The sequence below is a fragment of the Watersipora subatra genome, chromosome 2 (genome assembly GCF_963576615.1).
Source record: "Watersipora subatra chromosome 2, tzWatSuba1.1, whole genome shotgun sequence".
In the NCBI taxonomy this organism is placed as follows: Eukaryota; Metazoa; Bryozoa; class Gymnolaemata; order Cheilostomatida; family Watersiporidae; genus Watersipora; species Watersipora subatra.
The window spans coordinates 48,083,569-48,100,858 of NC_088709.1; the positions used below are offsets into that span (position 1 = coordinate 48,083,569).

At 37.3% G+C, this 17,290-nt stretch overlaps 1 pseudogene; it reads left to right on the forward strand.

Moving 5' to 3' along the window:
- Positions 1–14,274, forward strand: part of LOC137388268 (uncharacterized) — an 89,407-nt pseudogene extending 75,133 nt beyond the window's left edge.
- The last annotated feature ends 3,016 nt before the right edge of the window (positions 14,275–17,290 follow it).

Below are 17,290 nucleotides of genomic sequence, written 5' to 3' on the forward strand. Positions count from 1 at the left end.
ATCTTCTGTTGTGCACGGGCGTATCAACCCTTCTCACAGTCATAACCATAGATATAGTAAACCCTAGATTGGCCAATTATAGCTATCATTACAATGGAGCAAAAGAGAGGCCTATTATAATTGGCTGGTGTTTTCATGACGTTACGTCGCAGTGAAGTGCATCACAGCATAAGAGCCTTCTATTGAGCAATGAGTTTAGTAGTGAAAGCATGCTTGTCATACTAGTTTTTAAGTCATAAACGTAACAGTAAGACCAAATTAGTAGTGAAATGTCACCAGAGGTGACTACAACACCCAAGGTATATCCTGAATTGTCCATAACAAGACAGAACTTCAACTCAAAACAAGAAGTTCTCAACAATATCATAAGCTGTCTATGCCAATTAAAGACACCAAGCGGAAAGCTGCTAGTGGAAAATGATAGGAAAACCATCATCATTGCTTTTGAGTCAGCAGCCAAATATGTACATGACATTGCTCAATATCTTTTCAACAACTACCCTTACATCAACTACATGTACTTCCTAACCTTTAAGATCAACCAAGATCACATTGAGACTCTGTTTTCCACTATACGATATATCGTGGAAAAGGTAGGGTGGCTATAACAATAACCTGGATGTGCAGTGCTTTAGATCTGCACTTCGTGCACTACACATATAAAAGCAAATATCACACCAATTTCCAATGCTAACTGTGTTAATCTGGATGTGAGCAGACCTGATAAAACTGGCCAATTCATGCTACATTCTCTGGCTAGAAAGAAGAAGGAAGAGACAAAAGCTGAAGAAGGTGAAGATGAGGAGTTTGGAGATGAGGAATTTTTTTTAACCCAAATGTGATGACTGTATCAAGTTCTTGACCGATGTAGAAGTAGTGGAAAGTGGAGGTAGTGATGACATAACCCTAATCTCAGTTAAAAATAGAAGAGGATTTGTGATACCATTGATAGGCCGAATATGTATTGCTCCAGAAAAGTACTTACGGAATTCACACATGGAGAGCTATGGTATCACACAGAGAGCTTTTAAACAAGTACCATCACAGACAATAACATTTATGTCTTATTACATAGCCTCAACCAGGGTTTTACATGCACAATGCATGCCACCAATCTACTCAAAACTATAGTAAATAGTTATATTAAAATCAGAATACACTTGGCCGCTTCAAAGCAGAAACCTAGTTCAACCAACCTTAGACAAAAGCTATCTCGTCCAGTTATTATCAGTCATGTCTAATGGGTGTTTAATACAGTGGTCTAGCTTAACTGCTTTTAAATCTCATTTGATTCATTAGTTTCTTATTAGTTTAATTTCTATTTTGTCACTCTTTGTATTATCACTGATATAGAAACTTCTACATCATTGGTATTATTCATTACCATGTGTGTAAGATTCTTGCCTTTCTCATCCAAAGTCATATCAGTAAGTCCTCATGCTCAAGCCGTGCGGCTTGTGTTTGAAAACAGATGACTCAAAAGAAAAAATAATCCTCCAACAAGCCGCACATGCCCAGAGACAGCAGCTAGTGACGGAAGTTTTGTCGTCTTTGACCCCTTCGGGAGCAAAAGTGTTGAGGCGGGTTTCACTATACCCCCGTCCACTTGAATAAGAAAACAGGCTACATCAGTACACGTGAAAACAATTTTTCTTTTACTTCTAAGTTTGAATTAAAATTCCTAAACCCTTGCATCAAGAACTTACTTGCCATGTATCAGCTAGATTTTTATTGCGCTGTTAGCGGGCTTCACGTTTATGGCAATATGCCGGTCAAGAATGAAAAGATGTTAATAACCTACGAATGTGGTGAGTTAAACATGAGTGATAAGTTCTTCTTTAGTCTAAAGTATTGCATAAACATGACCTTGAAAATAAATGAGTATGTCGCCAAAACCTCGTACATAAAAGTGTATCATGACTGCAATTTTATGGTTATAGCGCTGAACTGAGCATAGACCGCATTTATCGAGAAACCGCCCTGAGCCCCACGTAAGTTTTAAAAACTTGGCTTTAGCCACAGCCTATGACCTTGAACCAGAAGTCACGCTTATCGACAAGCCGCGCGGCTTGAGAATAAGGACTTACATGTAGGTATATAAGTTTTAATTATTCTCAATAAAATATGCAGTCTCACATGCACAAACTAGGGAATAATTGTGCAGGTTTTAGTGCTAAGTCAATAGGGATACATAGATCAGCTGATTCACTCTACACATCACCACGACATTGCATCATGCTAATTATAGGCCTCACTTATTTTGATTATTCGCATATTTAGGGTTTACTATATCTATGGTTATAACCTTCTTTTAGACATGCAGAGGTTTGAATATCTGGAGAGACCAACCATATTCCTCAGCGGGTGTTACCTCATGGTCTTCATCAGTTATATAATTCCTCTTATTATTGTACACAAGGCGGTACCGTATGATCCAGCCTACCATAGCTACTAACAACATTGATGACGACCATGTCACAGGGAGGTCACGTTGGAAACTAAAACATGACTAATTTATGAGGATTTGTTTTAGGGCCGCTTGACTGTATCTTCTGCTTGGTAGTTCCTACTTTAGTTGCAGGCTTTGTCAATCTTTTCCAAATAATATATGTGATCCGGCGGGAGAGTCATCCTCGAACAGAAAAGTTCAAGATGGGAATCAATATTTTTTCTGTATTGTACTCTGTTCCTGCACTGATTATGATAGCGTGTCATTTATTTGAGCAACACTATAGAACCGAATGGGACAGAAACATTACATGCCCGTGTGACAGTTCAGATACCAAACCAGAGTACTCATTTTATATGCTCAAGTACTTCATTTGTTTATTTGTTGGTATTCTGTTGGGCTTCTGGGTATGGTCTAGAAAAACTTGCCTCTTGAAAAATCCTTTGCCGAAATGTGCCTGCTGTCGATCAGCAGCTGACAAAGTAAGTACACCACAATTACTACTTTTATGACAACAACAATGCTAGCCACTCCTTCTCTACCTACTAACAACAAAGAAAGTAGTTAAACGGTTCTGAGTCATACCCCGAGCAATGTATGAGCATCACCTATTGTGGGAGTTATCTTTTCTTGAATAAAACCAACTAAAAACTCTTCCATTAGCAACTCTAATTTTTTGTAGCAATTTTATTGTATTTCAGGCATTATTCAACTGTTTTCTTCAAGCTCCTATAAGAAAAATGTATTTTGAGATTGACATTTTAAAATAGTACTAACATATGAATTGCCAGTGTTTTTCACAATATATTTAATATTATTCTTAGACTATTTTAGATAGTAAGTTGAAACTTGCTCTCTACTGAAGAGCTGTCTAAGCAACTGTTAATATATGTCAACAACTCAAGTATTCAATGCCGCAACAATGGTGCAACAGAGTAGCAATATTGGTTAAAGGTACAAGTCATTTTTAATTAATTCTTAATATAACAATTTCTAAACTGTCAGGTCGACATCAACTTGGAAACCATTGATTTATGAAATAGACTTCAATTGTTTCTTACAAAAACAAACATTTAAGGATCTAAGGTTACCTTCTACATTTCAGAGTGTTTTTGATAAGAAACCAACATTTTTGTATGTATGTAAGTACCAGAAACTCCAAGTCACCAAAAACAACAGTTTTTAGGGACTCTTTTGACTCAACAGACTTTTGGTTTGATCTCTTCCTTATAAGCGCACTTTATAAGGGAACATAACAACAAAGTGAAAAATAATCAGCAATCTATATTATTATCTAGATTTCAGTGTGTATTGCTTGTTTAGTGTTTTTTGTTAGCCTGTCATTCATTGTGTTCAGCTACAGCGATAGTTTTCGGATTAAAAAATCTGCTTTGCCCTTGATTTGAACACGGAATCTCCATGTCTACAGCCACACGTATTATACTACTAGGCCAAGCAACTAAATTGCTATACAATAGCGTAATTGTGGCCATAATCATTACTTCGGGTAAAATATGCACTCTTGAAGCGCTTGCGAAAATATTAATGACACACTAACTGTACTACTAGAGTTTGTTACCCGTTAGGTAAAAATGTTTAAGCTGGCTTCCGACATGGCTATTGTTATAGTAACTATTTTATCACCCAAGTATGGGGGAATACAGCTTGTCTAACATTGAAAAATATGTTTCTTGGAAAGTGAATTAGCACCTGTTGCAAACCAAAAAAACAAATGTATTTTGTGTAAACTAAGAACCATCAGGTCAAACAAATCTTAGTTGACAGAATCTCCAACCAATGAATTGCTACAAATCTAAACAGAAGTGTAGACAAAAGCTTCAAGCTAGAAACACCTGCTAAAACTATCAAACACCTGCCATGGGTGTTGAACACTTGCCACCGGGGTCGAACACCTGACAAATGTCAAACACATGCCTAAGCTGTCAGAACAATCCAGTTGAACAAGTGTCTCAAATGTATTAGCGAATGCCTATAGATTGCTGTTCAGTGATGTTTATGAAATACTCTGGCAGCTGTTCAGTCATTTAGAATGTTAGTTATTGAAGAATAAAGTATCAAGGGAACAGAAATAACGCTCACTTTAAAATGATCATAGTATCTGGTGATGAAAAGAAATAGGGTTAGTATGTATCTACAGCTTTTTATTGCCATTCGTAATCATCAACATAATGACTTGTTTTATTATATGCCAAAAATATAGTTAAATATTCAAAATAATAAACATTATTTTTTGAAAAATTTGCATTGAAGTTATTAAATATTGTGTAAAATATTCAGTGGTAAGTTAATGCAATTATATGTAGTCATGGTACCACACAACAAAGTCAGTACAGCGGGAATTCCAACTGCGTAATGAGCTGCCAATGAGGCTATTTTACATGATAAGTGAAATGTAACATCCTCTGTTGTGCACGACGTATCAACTCTTCTCACAGTCATAATCATAGATATAGTAAACTCTAGATTGGCCAGTAGCTATCATTACAATGGAGCAAAAGTGAGGCATATAATTTGCTGTTGTTTTCACGATGTTAAGTCGCAGTGAAGTGCATCACAGCATCAGAGCCTTCTATTAAGCAATGAGTTTAGTAGTGAAAGCATGCTTGTCATACTAGTTTTTAAGTCGTAAATGTAACAGTAAAACCAAATTCTTAGTGAAATGTCACCAGAGGTGACTACAACACTCCAGGTACATCCTGAATTGTCCATAACAAGACAGAAGTTCAACTCAAAACAAAAAGTTTTTAACAATATCATAAGCTATCTATGCCAATTAAAGACACCAATCGGAAAGCTGCTATTGGACAATAATAGGAAAACCTTCATCATTGGTTTTGAGTCAGCAGCCAAATATGTACGTGACATTGCTCAATATCTTTTCAGCAACTACCCTTACATCAACTACTTCCTAACCTTTAAGATCGACCGAGATCACATCGAGACTCTGTTTTTCACTATACGATCTATCGTGGAAAAGTTAGGGTGGCTATAACAATAACCTGGATGTGCAGTGCTTTAGATCTGCATTTCGAGCACTGCTCATAAAAGCAGATATCACACAAAGTCCCAATGCTAACTGTATTAATCTGGATGTGAGCAGACCTGAAAAAACTGGCCAACTCATGCTACACAGTGTCGTATAGAGAGGGTTACGCCAACTGGAGTCATTTTCGATAGTTCCAAACAAACTCGCTTTGCTATATAAAGTTCTGTTGAAAATTAAGGTATCAAATCAGAAATACGACTTATACACAGTCAAAATCACCATTTTCTTAACCTTTTTATATACCACAAAGATCGTCAGAATTTTCTGATTTTTTTTCATGTATAACACGAGCATCTTTTCTGTAGTTAGTTAGATTTACACCTGGCTAAAAGCAAAATTCCGTTCATCTGACAGCATGGAGTTATTTCGATCTTTGCGTCAACACATTCCCCTTTATTTTTTATAATTTTAAATTTAAATGTGGTTTAAACAGCATCTTCATCACAATGGTTAATTGTTGGGCTGTGGGATGCTCCGACAGATCGAATTTAGACCTACAGGTTTTTCAATTCCCAAAATATTCTGAAAGAAGGAATGCATGGATTGTTAAAGTGGGCAGGTAAGATTCACGTTGTTTTTAGTGTTTGCAATTGTATAGATTTAGATATTACTATAAGTTTAATATTGAACTAATTAGTAGAAAAGCTAAGAATAGTTGTAGACTATTATTCACAGCCGTGTCAGGCCTATGTGAACGGAGTCAATTTTTGTTATTTCACTTGTTCAAACAGTGTCAATGTGAAACTTACGGGTTGGATTCTGGAAGTAGCAAAAGAAATCCAAAACTTTTGCAGCCAACTGCTTCTTCTAAACTTTGTGAGGTTAGTCAAAATATTATTTAGAATCATCACGTTATACGTATATACGTACATGTATATAGGTTTTTAAACCACATTGGCATTCTTATTGTCATTGTAATTATTGCTGCTAATTGTTAGAATACATTTTACAATTATAATAAATGCTATTTATAAGTTTAGTTATTTGTATAGTAAAACTATTGTTTTGTCATGTTTTATTATTATTACCAAAGTTTTTATATCTGTTGTAATGCTTTGCATTTGTGTTATTATTGAAGTTGATAAAAATAGCATATAGTATGTTGCATTCATTAAGAGATAACTGTTTGAAAGTTTTCTAAAAAGTTGTATAGGCATCTAAGAATATGTTGAATAGTAATAGTAGTAGCCCTATTAGTAGGCCTACTAGTAGTAGTAGTATTTATATTAATGTTTCCTTTGCTAACCTTTCTTTTTTTTGTTTACCTATAGAGACATTTTGAAGAAAAGTGTTTTACACTGACTAAAACGGAAAAACGTCGACTGACAAGTGATGCCATTCGTACTCTGTTTGCTCACAGGCTACCACCTGTTTCTGAAAGAAAAACTGCTTTAAAAAATAGTATAATCACAAGCCGCAGCTCTTCTGCATTCCCCAGAACAAACAAAAATATAGGTGGGGAAATTTTGTCATTAATTTCTATACAATTCAATTTTTCGTTTAATGCTTATGATATATCAAACTGTGCAATAGATTTTTGCAATAGTAATTTTATATTACAATCAGTTTCAGTTATTAATTTAAATGTATCTTTTAACAGGTGACTACAAAGAGGTATGGGAACAAAATTGCTGTGTGATTAACAATTGTATTCTTTATACATGTAGCTTTCTTACACACTCTAACTTTCCTAACTGACACTCACTTCTATAACATTTTTCCTATTAGTGGTACAGCAGTTATCTTATCAGTTGTTGTGGCCAGTAGAACTTAGGGGCTCAGGTATAAGTTATATGTATGATTTAAATATCTGTCTAACATACACGCATTTACTAATGAATTCAATCCCTCATCGTCAATGACAATAAATTGCTTGCTGCACAATTTCAATTCACTCAAGCAAAAGTTTCTCACATTCTATTCATATTGATTTGCAAGTTTATGCTCTGTCCAGATATTAACAGTGCTCCCTCCCCATTTTCTGATGCTTAAATATTAAAAGTAACTATAATTGTCATTATTTTAATATGATATATTTGGATTTTTAGAAATTGATTCACCGAATATCTTGGAATCAGAACTAGCGACAAGTATGTCTACAACTTTGATCACATCCGAAATCGAGAGCATAGAATGAATGTTACAGAAGAAGCTTAAGAAAGTATGTTATTAGTGAAAAATATTGAAAACTATCATTTAATATAGATTATCTTTAAAAATATAAGCTGATTTACGCTATTATGCATTGAGGTAAGAGCAGTTCAGACTCATAGTGGTATAAAACAGTTTTATACAAGTAATTTTGAGGAAATTTAAGTTCTCTGAAACCCTAACATGTATATGCATGTATATGCTTGTTGAGAATTGTGATCGATTTCACTTTGATAACTTGCAGATTTATAATGTTTCTATTGATTATTTTAATACCAACTTGCGTAGTCGATTACTCATAAGGGTCAGCAGCGGTAATTAAGAACATTTTCGACGATGTAGCCACTTGTTTATTTTTTACAGGTCCAACAAGAATATAGGGCTACCTTAGAAAAACTCCAAACCCATGAAATGGCTCTCAAAAAGTTGTTTAATAGGGATCAACTTGTTGCCCTTCGGAGACATTCCACTAGAGGATTGCAATGGCAACGCGATACAATAAAGAAAGGGCTGAAGTTGCGGTTTACTTGTGGGTCCACAGGTTACAATAATCTTCTGAATTCAGGAATACCTCTTCCGTCTGTTAGGACACTGCAAAGACGACTTCAAACTATCTGCTTTGAGCCAGGAGTTCTCACAACTGTTTTTCAATACATGAAGGAAAAGGTGAGCTTGTGTAATTAAGAGTTATCTTATGTTTATTTTCAATTTTATGTTACTCATTTGTTTTGCTAATTGCTCTTTTTATATTATGATTTCTTTGCGGATTATACTGCATTTACAAGCTTCTTTGATTTAGGCTGCGAGTATGGTAGAGAGGGGTCGACAGTGTTGCCTTGTGTTGGATGAGATGGAGATTACTGAAACCCTTGAGTATGATGCTAGCAACAGCTCCGTAATAGGAGAAGTGACGTTACCTGTCCATAGCGGCCTTGATATAGTCATGGTTTAGTGGTTATGCTTGGAGGTTGGTGACGTTAAGTTCTTGTTTATTTCATTTATTACTTTCCTCTTTGTGTCTGCAGTCTCACCACTAATATCACATGTACTTCGAATTCAAGTGTTGGCTGTATCTTTGCAGGAATTACTAAAAGATGGAAACAAGTTGTCGCATTCCATCTCACTGGTAAATCTATTTCCTGAGACAATCTATCTTTTCTTATTATTGATTTCATAACCCATGTAAGCGGTATTGGTCTGAAAGTTGTTGCTGTTACTTCAGACATGGGATCAAGCAACCAAGCGATGTGGAAGACGTTGGTATTGAAAGCAAAAGGGAGTCACAAGTGAGCTGTACGTATTCCACATCCTGTGTCTGGTGATAATGTACTTCATTTCTTAGTTGAGGTTCCTCACACTATTAAAAATTTAAGAAATGCGTTTGCCACTCATAAAGTTTTTACAATAGCTGACGATATTTGTAAAAAACATAATCTTAATTCTAACTGCATTAAACTCGCCCATGTTTTGGATATTCTTGAATTCCAGTCTGGTAAAGACTTAAAATTAGTACTCAATCTGTCTGAAAAAAACTGTCTCGTCTACGGGACACTTCAGCAAGATAAATGTAGCGAATGACATGCATATCTTTAGTAAGTCTGTTAGTGCTGCTCTGAGGTACGTCGTTAGTAAGGAAGGTAGATCTGAAGAGTATTTGACAACGGCTTGGTTTATTGACACAATCGATCATTGGTTTGATTTGATGTCCTCTCGGCATTCGGTAATGGCTTTATCTGAACACAAACTTGACGCTTATGCTGATGCTCGTTAAATTCTGGATGATTTCATACAAATAGTTCAGTCAATGCGGATAGGATTCCAGTATGCATGGAAGCCAGTCCAAGCTGGTATATTCACCTATCTACCCAATCCGTACTCAACATTTGTGATGACATGCTTGACAACATGGAGTTCTTACTCATCTCCAGGTTGACACAAGACTGTACCGATAATTTTTTCAGCTCAGTAAGATGTAGGAGTCCTGTGCCAACAGCTAGAGCATTTAAATATGCTCTAAAACTGATCACTGTGGCACAGTATCTCAAACCGACCAAAGCTTCTAACTATGTAGAAGATGAGCGAGAATACTTCGGAGATTCATTGCTATCTACCATAGAAGTACCAACTGCCAAACCTTTGCTCATACATGTAGATGTATCTCTGGCTTCACGTGAGGAAATCAGCGCAGCAGAAGAAGAGTGGTTACACTATGTTGCTGGCTATTGTCTACAGAGTTTGCTAAAGTTGAAGCAAGTATGTGATGGTTGTTGCACCAGCCTATCTAACACATCTGGTGTTCCGACCTGTAGGTCTGGTTTTCTGCAATTTAAAAACTTTAAAGAGGGTGCTTTGTGTGAAGTTTCTGGTGACACATTTGCTCTGTTCAAAAAATGGGAGTCTGTCAAGAGAAGCTTTGAACCCCATCTTAAGAACAACCGTATAGGTACTTTGATAGCTTCTAAATGCATGGAGAATATTGATATGCCATGTAAGCTGCCCACTTGTCATCCTATATTGCAGAAACTAGTGAGAAAGTTTGTGAATGTTAGACTTCAGATTTTATGTAAAAACATACTTCCACCTCACAGTCAGCGCAGTTTGGTAGCAAAAGCATAGCCATGCGAACACTCGCTCAGAATATTCATCATTAAGTGTTGTTGAAATTTGATGCTTTCTTCATTTTTACTGTACTCATTCTTGTTGACTAGTGTTATATTTATATATGTTATAAACATGTGTAAGTCAGCCATTGCACACAAAATACTATGTTGCCGTACCTTACTATAGTACCAGTACAGCTTAGCTTCTTTGACTTGTTTATTCAAAGTCAATAACTTTCATTGTAAGATTACTATGAAAGATTTTCTATGTAGTATAATATGCCCTTTTAGTATTCAGTTTTTATTTTGGAAAGTTGTTCAACTTTTATGTTGTACCTCATACTTATTGCACGTTTAGTTGAAATAATTGTCCGTAATAAATTTGTGATTGTCCATTAATTTGCATAAAACAAGCCTGTTTATAAGTTTTATGAACAAAAGAATTGGCAAGTGATGGTATTATAAATATAATTATCATTTTGAATACATTTAATTGTTTGTTTGGTTGCCCAATGTTGTGAAATTGCAAGTAAACACAATTTAGCTAAAATATTCCAGTGCAGATAATAGGAGGTATTTACTATGAAGTAGCAGAAAACCTGTAAAGATGGAGTTGTCACTTTTACAACTGCTATGTGAGTTAGAGCAAAACCTGAGCTTTTTTGTGGTATATTTGATAGCGCTTTAAGATTACCCAAAATAGTTTTATTATCTGATAAACAAAGACTGGTAAGAGCAGTCCGTTGTAACTCTATATAAAAGTAGGCGTGGCAGAAGTTTGTTTGGAACTTTCTTTGCGTTTGTAAAGGCTCCATTGGTGACGTAACTTTCCCTATACGACACTGATGCTACATTCTCTGGCTAGCAGGCCCGTATACCCTGGGACGGCTGGGCGGCTTAGCCGCTCAAACTTTTTAGTAATTTTTGGCGGCTAAGTACTAAGAATTGCGATCTAAGGTCATCCACTTGGAATTTCCAAGTTGGAAATTCCAAAAACAGTTGGAAATTCCAAGAACGGTTGGAAATTCCAAGAACGGTTGGAAATTCCAACAACTAATCTATTAGCTATTAGCGTTCTATATTGCCTCCGTGGTGATCTCGCCAAATGAGTGAGTGAGTCTTTGTTAAGACTTGCAAACTGAACTTTATTTCTTATAGTGGAAGTGAAAAGAAGACCCCCCCTAACTTGCATTTTCACTAATTTTTAGGCTCACTAATCTAGTATTGGGTTTCCCTGCCACTAATGCAGTGAGTGAGAGATCCTTCTCTGTATTGAAGTGAATCAATACATCGAGGAGGAGCACTATGGAGCAGGCTCGGCTAAATAATCTTCTAATATTACACATGTAGAAAGCTGTTGAAACCGATAAAGAATCAGTTGTGAAAGATTTCTGCCATGGACACGTACATTGACAGAACTAAAGCTATTGCAATAAAAAAGTAACAGCTCTTGTTCTGTCAATGACCTTTACAGAAATCTGTAGTGTCACGAGTTTTATATTTTTCGTTGAATAAAGAAAAGGTTTCGCCTTCTATGAACTATAAATAATATAGTTATGTAGATTTTGATGCTTACAATTGATTGCATTTAGGCATATTTGAGGGTTGTTTATGCTTAAAAGGTCCAAAGCTTCGAGGTGCTGCCCAAACCCCGTTCGAGGCTCAAGTGCTCATAACTAGTCGCGTAACATTTGCAGCCCTAACTTGCAACCAGGGAATACAGGCCTGCTGGCTAGAAAAAAAAAGAGACAAAAGCTGAGGAAAGTGAAGACAAGGAGTTCGATGATGAGGTTTTTTTTTAACTCAAATGTGATGACTGGATCAAGTTCTTGACCAATGTAGAAGTAGTGGGAAGTAGAAGTAGCGATGACATAACCCTAATTTCAGTTAAGAACAGAGGAGGATTTGTGACACCATTGATAGGCCGAATATGTTTTGCTGCAGAAAAGTGCTTATTTTCACGCATGGAAAACTATGGTATCACACAGAGAGCTTTTAAACAAGTAACACCACAGACAATAACATATATGTCTAATTACATAGCCTCAACCAGGGTTTTACATGCATAGTGCAGGCCACCAACCCACTCCAAACTATAGTAAAATTGGTATATTAACATCAGAATACACCATGCCGCTTCAAAGCAGGAATCTAGTTCAACCAACATTAGACAAAAGTTATCTCGCCCAGTTGTTTTCAGCCATGTCTAATGGGTGTTCAATACAGTGGTCCAGCTTAACTGCTTCTAAATCTCATTTGATTCATTAGTTTGGTATTAGCTTAAGTTCTATTTGGTCACTCTTTGTATTATCAATGAGATAGAAGCTTCTAAATCATTGGTATTATTCATTACCATGTGTGTAAGATTCTTGCCTTTCTCATCCAAAGTCATTATCGTAAGTTCTCATGCTCAAACTGCCCGGCTTGTGCTCGAAAACAGATGACTAACGAAAGAAAAAAATAATCCTCCAACAAGCCGCATATGCCCAGAGACCGTGGCTAATGACCGAGGTTTTGTCGTCTTTGACCCTCTTCCGGAGCAAGAGTGTTGAGGCGGGTTTTGCTATACCCTGTCCTCTTGAATAAGAAAACAGCCCACATCAGTACACATGAAAAGAATTTTCTTTTACTTCCAAGTTAGAATCAAAATTCTTAAACCCTAGCATCAAGAACTTACTTGCCATTTTCAGCTAGCTTTTATTGCTTTTATTGCGCTGTTAGAGGGCTTCACGTTTATGGAAAGATGTTGGTTAAGAATGAAAAGGTGTTATTAACCTACGACTGTGGTGAGCTAAACACGAGCGATAAGTTGTTCTTTAGTCTAAAGTATTCCATAAACATGACCTTGAAAATAAACGAGTAGGCCGCCAAAACCCTGTACAGAAAATTGTATCATGACTGCAATTTTATGGTTATAGTGCTGACCTGAGCATAGAACGCATTTATCGAGAAGCCGCCCTGAGCCGCACGTAAGTTTTAAAGACTTGGCTTTAGCCATGGCCTATGATCTCGAGCCAGAAGCCGCGTCCAACGAAAAGCCCCGCGGCTTGAGCATAAGGACTTACGTTATATAAGTTTTATTTATTCTTAATAAAATATGCAGTCTCACATGCACAAACTATGGAATAATAGTGCAGGTTTTAGTGCTAAGTCAATAGGGATTCATAGATCAGCTGATTCACTCTACACATCACCATGACGCTGCGTCATGCTAATTATAGGCCTCATTTATTTTGACTATTCACATATCTAGGGTTTACTATATCTATGGTTATAACCTTCTTTTTAGACATGCAGAGGTTTGAGTATCCGGAGAGACCAATCATATTCCTCAGCGGGTATTACCTCATAGTCTTCATCAGTTATATAACTCCTCTTATTATTGTATATGAGGCTGTACCATGTGATCCAGCCTACCATAGCTACTAACAACATCGATGACGACCATGTCACAAAAAGGTTACGTTGAAAACCAAAACATGACTAATCTATGAGGATTCGTTTTAGGGCCGCTTGACTGTATCTTCTGCTTGGTACTTCCTAATTTAGTTGCAGGCTTCATCAATTTTTTTCAAATAAAATACGTGATCCGGCAGAATGGTCATCCTAGGACAAAAAAGTTAGAAAAGCTTATGATGGGAATCAATATTTTTTCTGTATTGTACTTTGTTCCTGCAGTGATTATGATAGCGTGTCATTTATATGAGCAACACTATTATAGAGCTGAATGGGGCAGAAACATTACATGCCCGTGTGACAGTTCAGGTACCAAACCAGAGTACTCATTTTATATGCTCAAATAAGTCATTTGTTTATTTGTTGGTATTACTTTGCGCTTCTGGGTATGGTCTAGAGAAACTAGCCTCTTGAAAAATCATTCGCCGAAATGTGCCTGCTGTCGATCAGCAGCTGACAAAAACAAGTACACGACAGTTACTGCTTACATGACAACAACAATGCCAGCCCCTTCTTCTCCTCTACCTTCTAGCAACAAAGAAAATAGTTAAACTGTTCTGAGTCATACCCCTAGCAATGTATGACCAACACCCATTGTGGGAGTTATCTTTTCTTTGATAAAACTAACTGAAACCTCTTCCATTAACAACACTAAATTTTTTATAGCAATTTTATTGTATTTCAGGCATTACTCAACTGTTTTCTTCAAGCTCTTATAAAAGAAATGTATTTTGAGATTGACATTTTATAATAGTCTTAACATATGAATTGCCAGTGTTTTTCACAATATATTTGATCCTGCGACCAAACACTAGCGGAGCGATTGGTTGGGAGATTTATGATAAATGCACATGTGCACACCACTCACGAAAATCATTCATTAATGGCCATCGTAAACCCTTGTACCGAAATCTCCTCAACATATTTAACCATCGTTTTGTAAAGTCGTTAAAATATAACAATGATACAAAACACATATAAGCCTATTTAAATAGGTTACCAAGTCTTTGCAAATTGTAAAAATCTTCTTAAAACATACCCATCTGAACGGATTATACACAAATACACAGATTTGTTTGGCCGAAAATCGCCACAAAACGCTTGAAAAGCTCGTTTAATAAAAGTTAACACCGGCCTATGATATGCCAATAAAGTCGTACAACAGATAGTAGAACTATTTAGCAGTGCGTATTTTACGAGAAAACCGTGCTAATTTCACCAGTTTATGGCCTTTTTTACTTGCAATCAAATTTATTCAAAGGTTTTACAGGTATGAAATTACGGTACACAGTTTATCAGCCTATGTTTTTTTGTCCAACCACCGAAGGTTTTATTGAATTATTTCAAACGTCAGCCGAAAATCTTTAAAACTTATGTACAAGCTAGGGCCGAACTACAATGCCCCTTCATGACGAGGCATTCCTCTCAATCTAGCATGGGGTTTGGCAAAACACAAGAGTCAAGATCCTACCATGGCTAAAGCTATCATTGATATAGGCCACCACGGAATGACCGCTGGAATATCGCTTGTTGCTCTCTTTCGCGTTCAAAACATTATTGACTTACTTGTTAACAACTTCGCTAGGGAGCGCATCACTGGATTAGCTAGCAATGACCAAAACTTACAACGTAAAAGAGAAGAGACTAGATTGCGCGACATTTAACATATACTGTATACTTATAACAGACTAGCTGCATTACCCGCCTACAGTAACAGATTCACGGGCAGCATAAGGTTTATTGAGATTTGGCTTTCATACTGTAAAACAACTCCAAATATGCAGTTACATCTCCCTCTCTCCATCTCTCCCTCTTTCCCCTCTCTCCCTTTTGCCCCTCTCTCTCTCTCCCCTCTCCCTCTCTCCCCTCTTGCTCTCTCCCTCCCTCTTCCCCCTCTCCCCCTCTCTCTCCCTCTTTCTCCCCCCCTCTCCTCCTCGCTCTCCCTCTCTCTCCCTCTCCCTCTCTCTCTCTCCCCTCTCTCTCTCTCCCTCTTCCCCCTCTCTCTCTCCCTCTCTCTCTCTTCTCTCTCTCTCTCTCTCTCTCTCTCTCTCTCTCTCTCTCTCCCCTCTCCTCCTTGCTCTCCCCTTCTCTCTCTCCCCTTCTCTCCCTCCCTCTCTCTCCCTCTCCCCCCTCTCCCTCTTTTCCCCCTCTCCTCCTCGCTCTCCCTTTCTCTCCCTCTCTCTCTCCCCCCTCTCCTCTCTCTCCCCTTCTCTCACTCTCCCTCTCTCTCTCCCCTCCCTCTCCTTCTCCCCCTCTCTCTCCCTCTTTCTCTTTCTCTCTCCCCCCTCTCCCTCTCTCTCCCCTTCTCTCCCTCTCTCTCTCTCTCCCCCCTTCTCCCTCTCTCTCTCTCCCTTAGTTCAACGCAACACATGCGGATAGACAACATTTTTGGTTTTTCTGTCGGGCGTATGAAGAAACAGTTTTTGGCGTGTGCCTACTTTTGAGCAGGCGACGTATAGCTGGTCATGGCTGATGCAGGGTGACAGTAAGTCGATAGCAGCTGCTCTCTTTCTTTTCACAATAGCGTATCGCAACCCTCGGAGTACTCGTGAAAGTTCTGTAATAGTAAGTTACAGTAGGCCTACTCGCAGCTGGAAAAAATTAGTAACTCGGCTGCTGAAAGAAATGAACATGACCCACTATCACGAACAGCGGCAAATCCAACGTTATTAAGTAGTGGAGATGTGGCAATTCATAGACAATACAACATCGTATAAGAAACACTTACCTTTTTGATGTGGAAATTTAGTAGGTGAGAAATGCATTTTTCCAGTGGCTCCAAGAAACAAACGTTTACGTGACCTTCTCGGTACACGTTGGCAGTAAATATTAATTGCATGTGATTAACTACTCGTTAATTTATTTTATTTAATGAATAGTACATTTGTATAGCTGTATAGACACCTTTGTATAGGCCACAGAACTCAGGAAAGGTGCTTTTTAACACCGCAGAAAATTTGCCGTTTAAAAAGCGTGCTAACCGGGGATTTCGGTTAATGCGCCCGAGCGGTGAAAGAAAAACAACAGAATCGCCACTCCTTTATATAAGCCGCTTGGCTCAAATCGTCAGAGAAAAGTAGCGGTTAATAGTCCATATTACGAAATTACGATATTACGATTTCAACTATCTGCTATATAGAGAACAGCATTTTTCTAGTGGTTGCAAGAAACAACCTTCACATGACCTTCCCGGTACACGTTGGCAGTAAATATTAATTAGATGTAATTTACTACTCATTAATTTATTTAAAAAGCAGTAAATTTTATTTAATTCACTACTAATATTTATATTAATTTAATTTTACTACTCACTCATATTAATTAAGTTTGCTTCGTACGATCGAATCGAAAAAAAAGACCGCCATATAATTTATTTATACTGCTCATATTTGGGAGTTATCAATATATCGAGAAGACAACTCATACTATTAGCATATCAGTATTTATCGTCCATCCCTACAAAGAATAGTAGGTTACGTATTATAATAGAGGCGTCTACTAACCGGAGATTCCCGTTAATGCGCCCTAGCGGTGAAAAAAACCGCAGAATAGACACGCCCTTATATA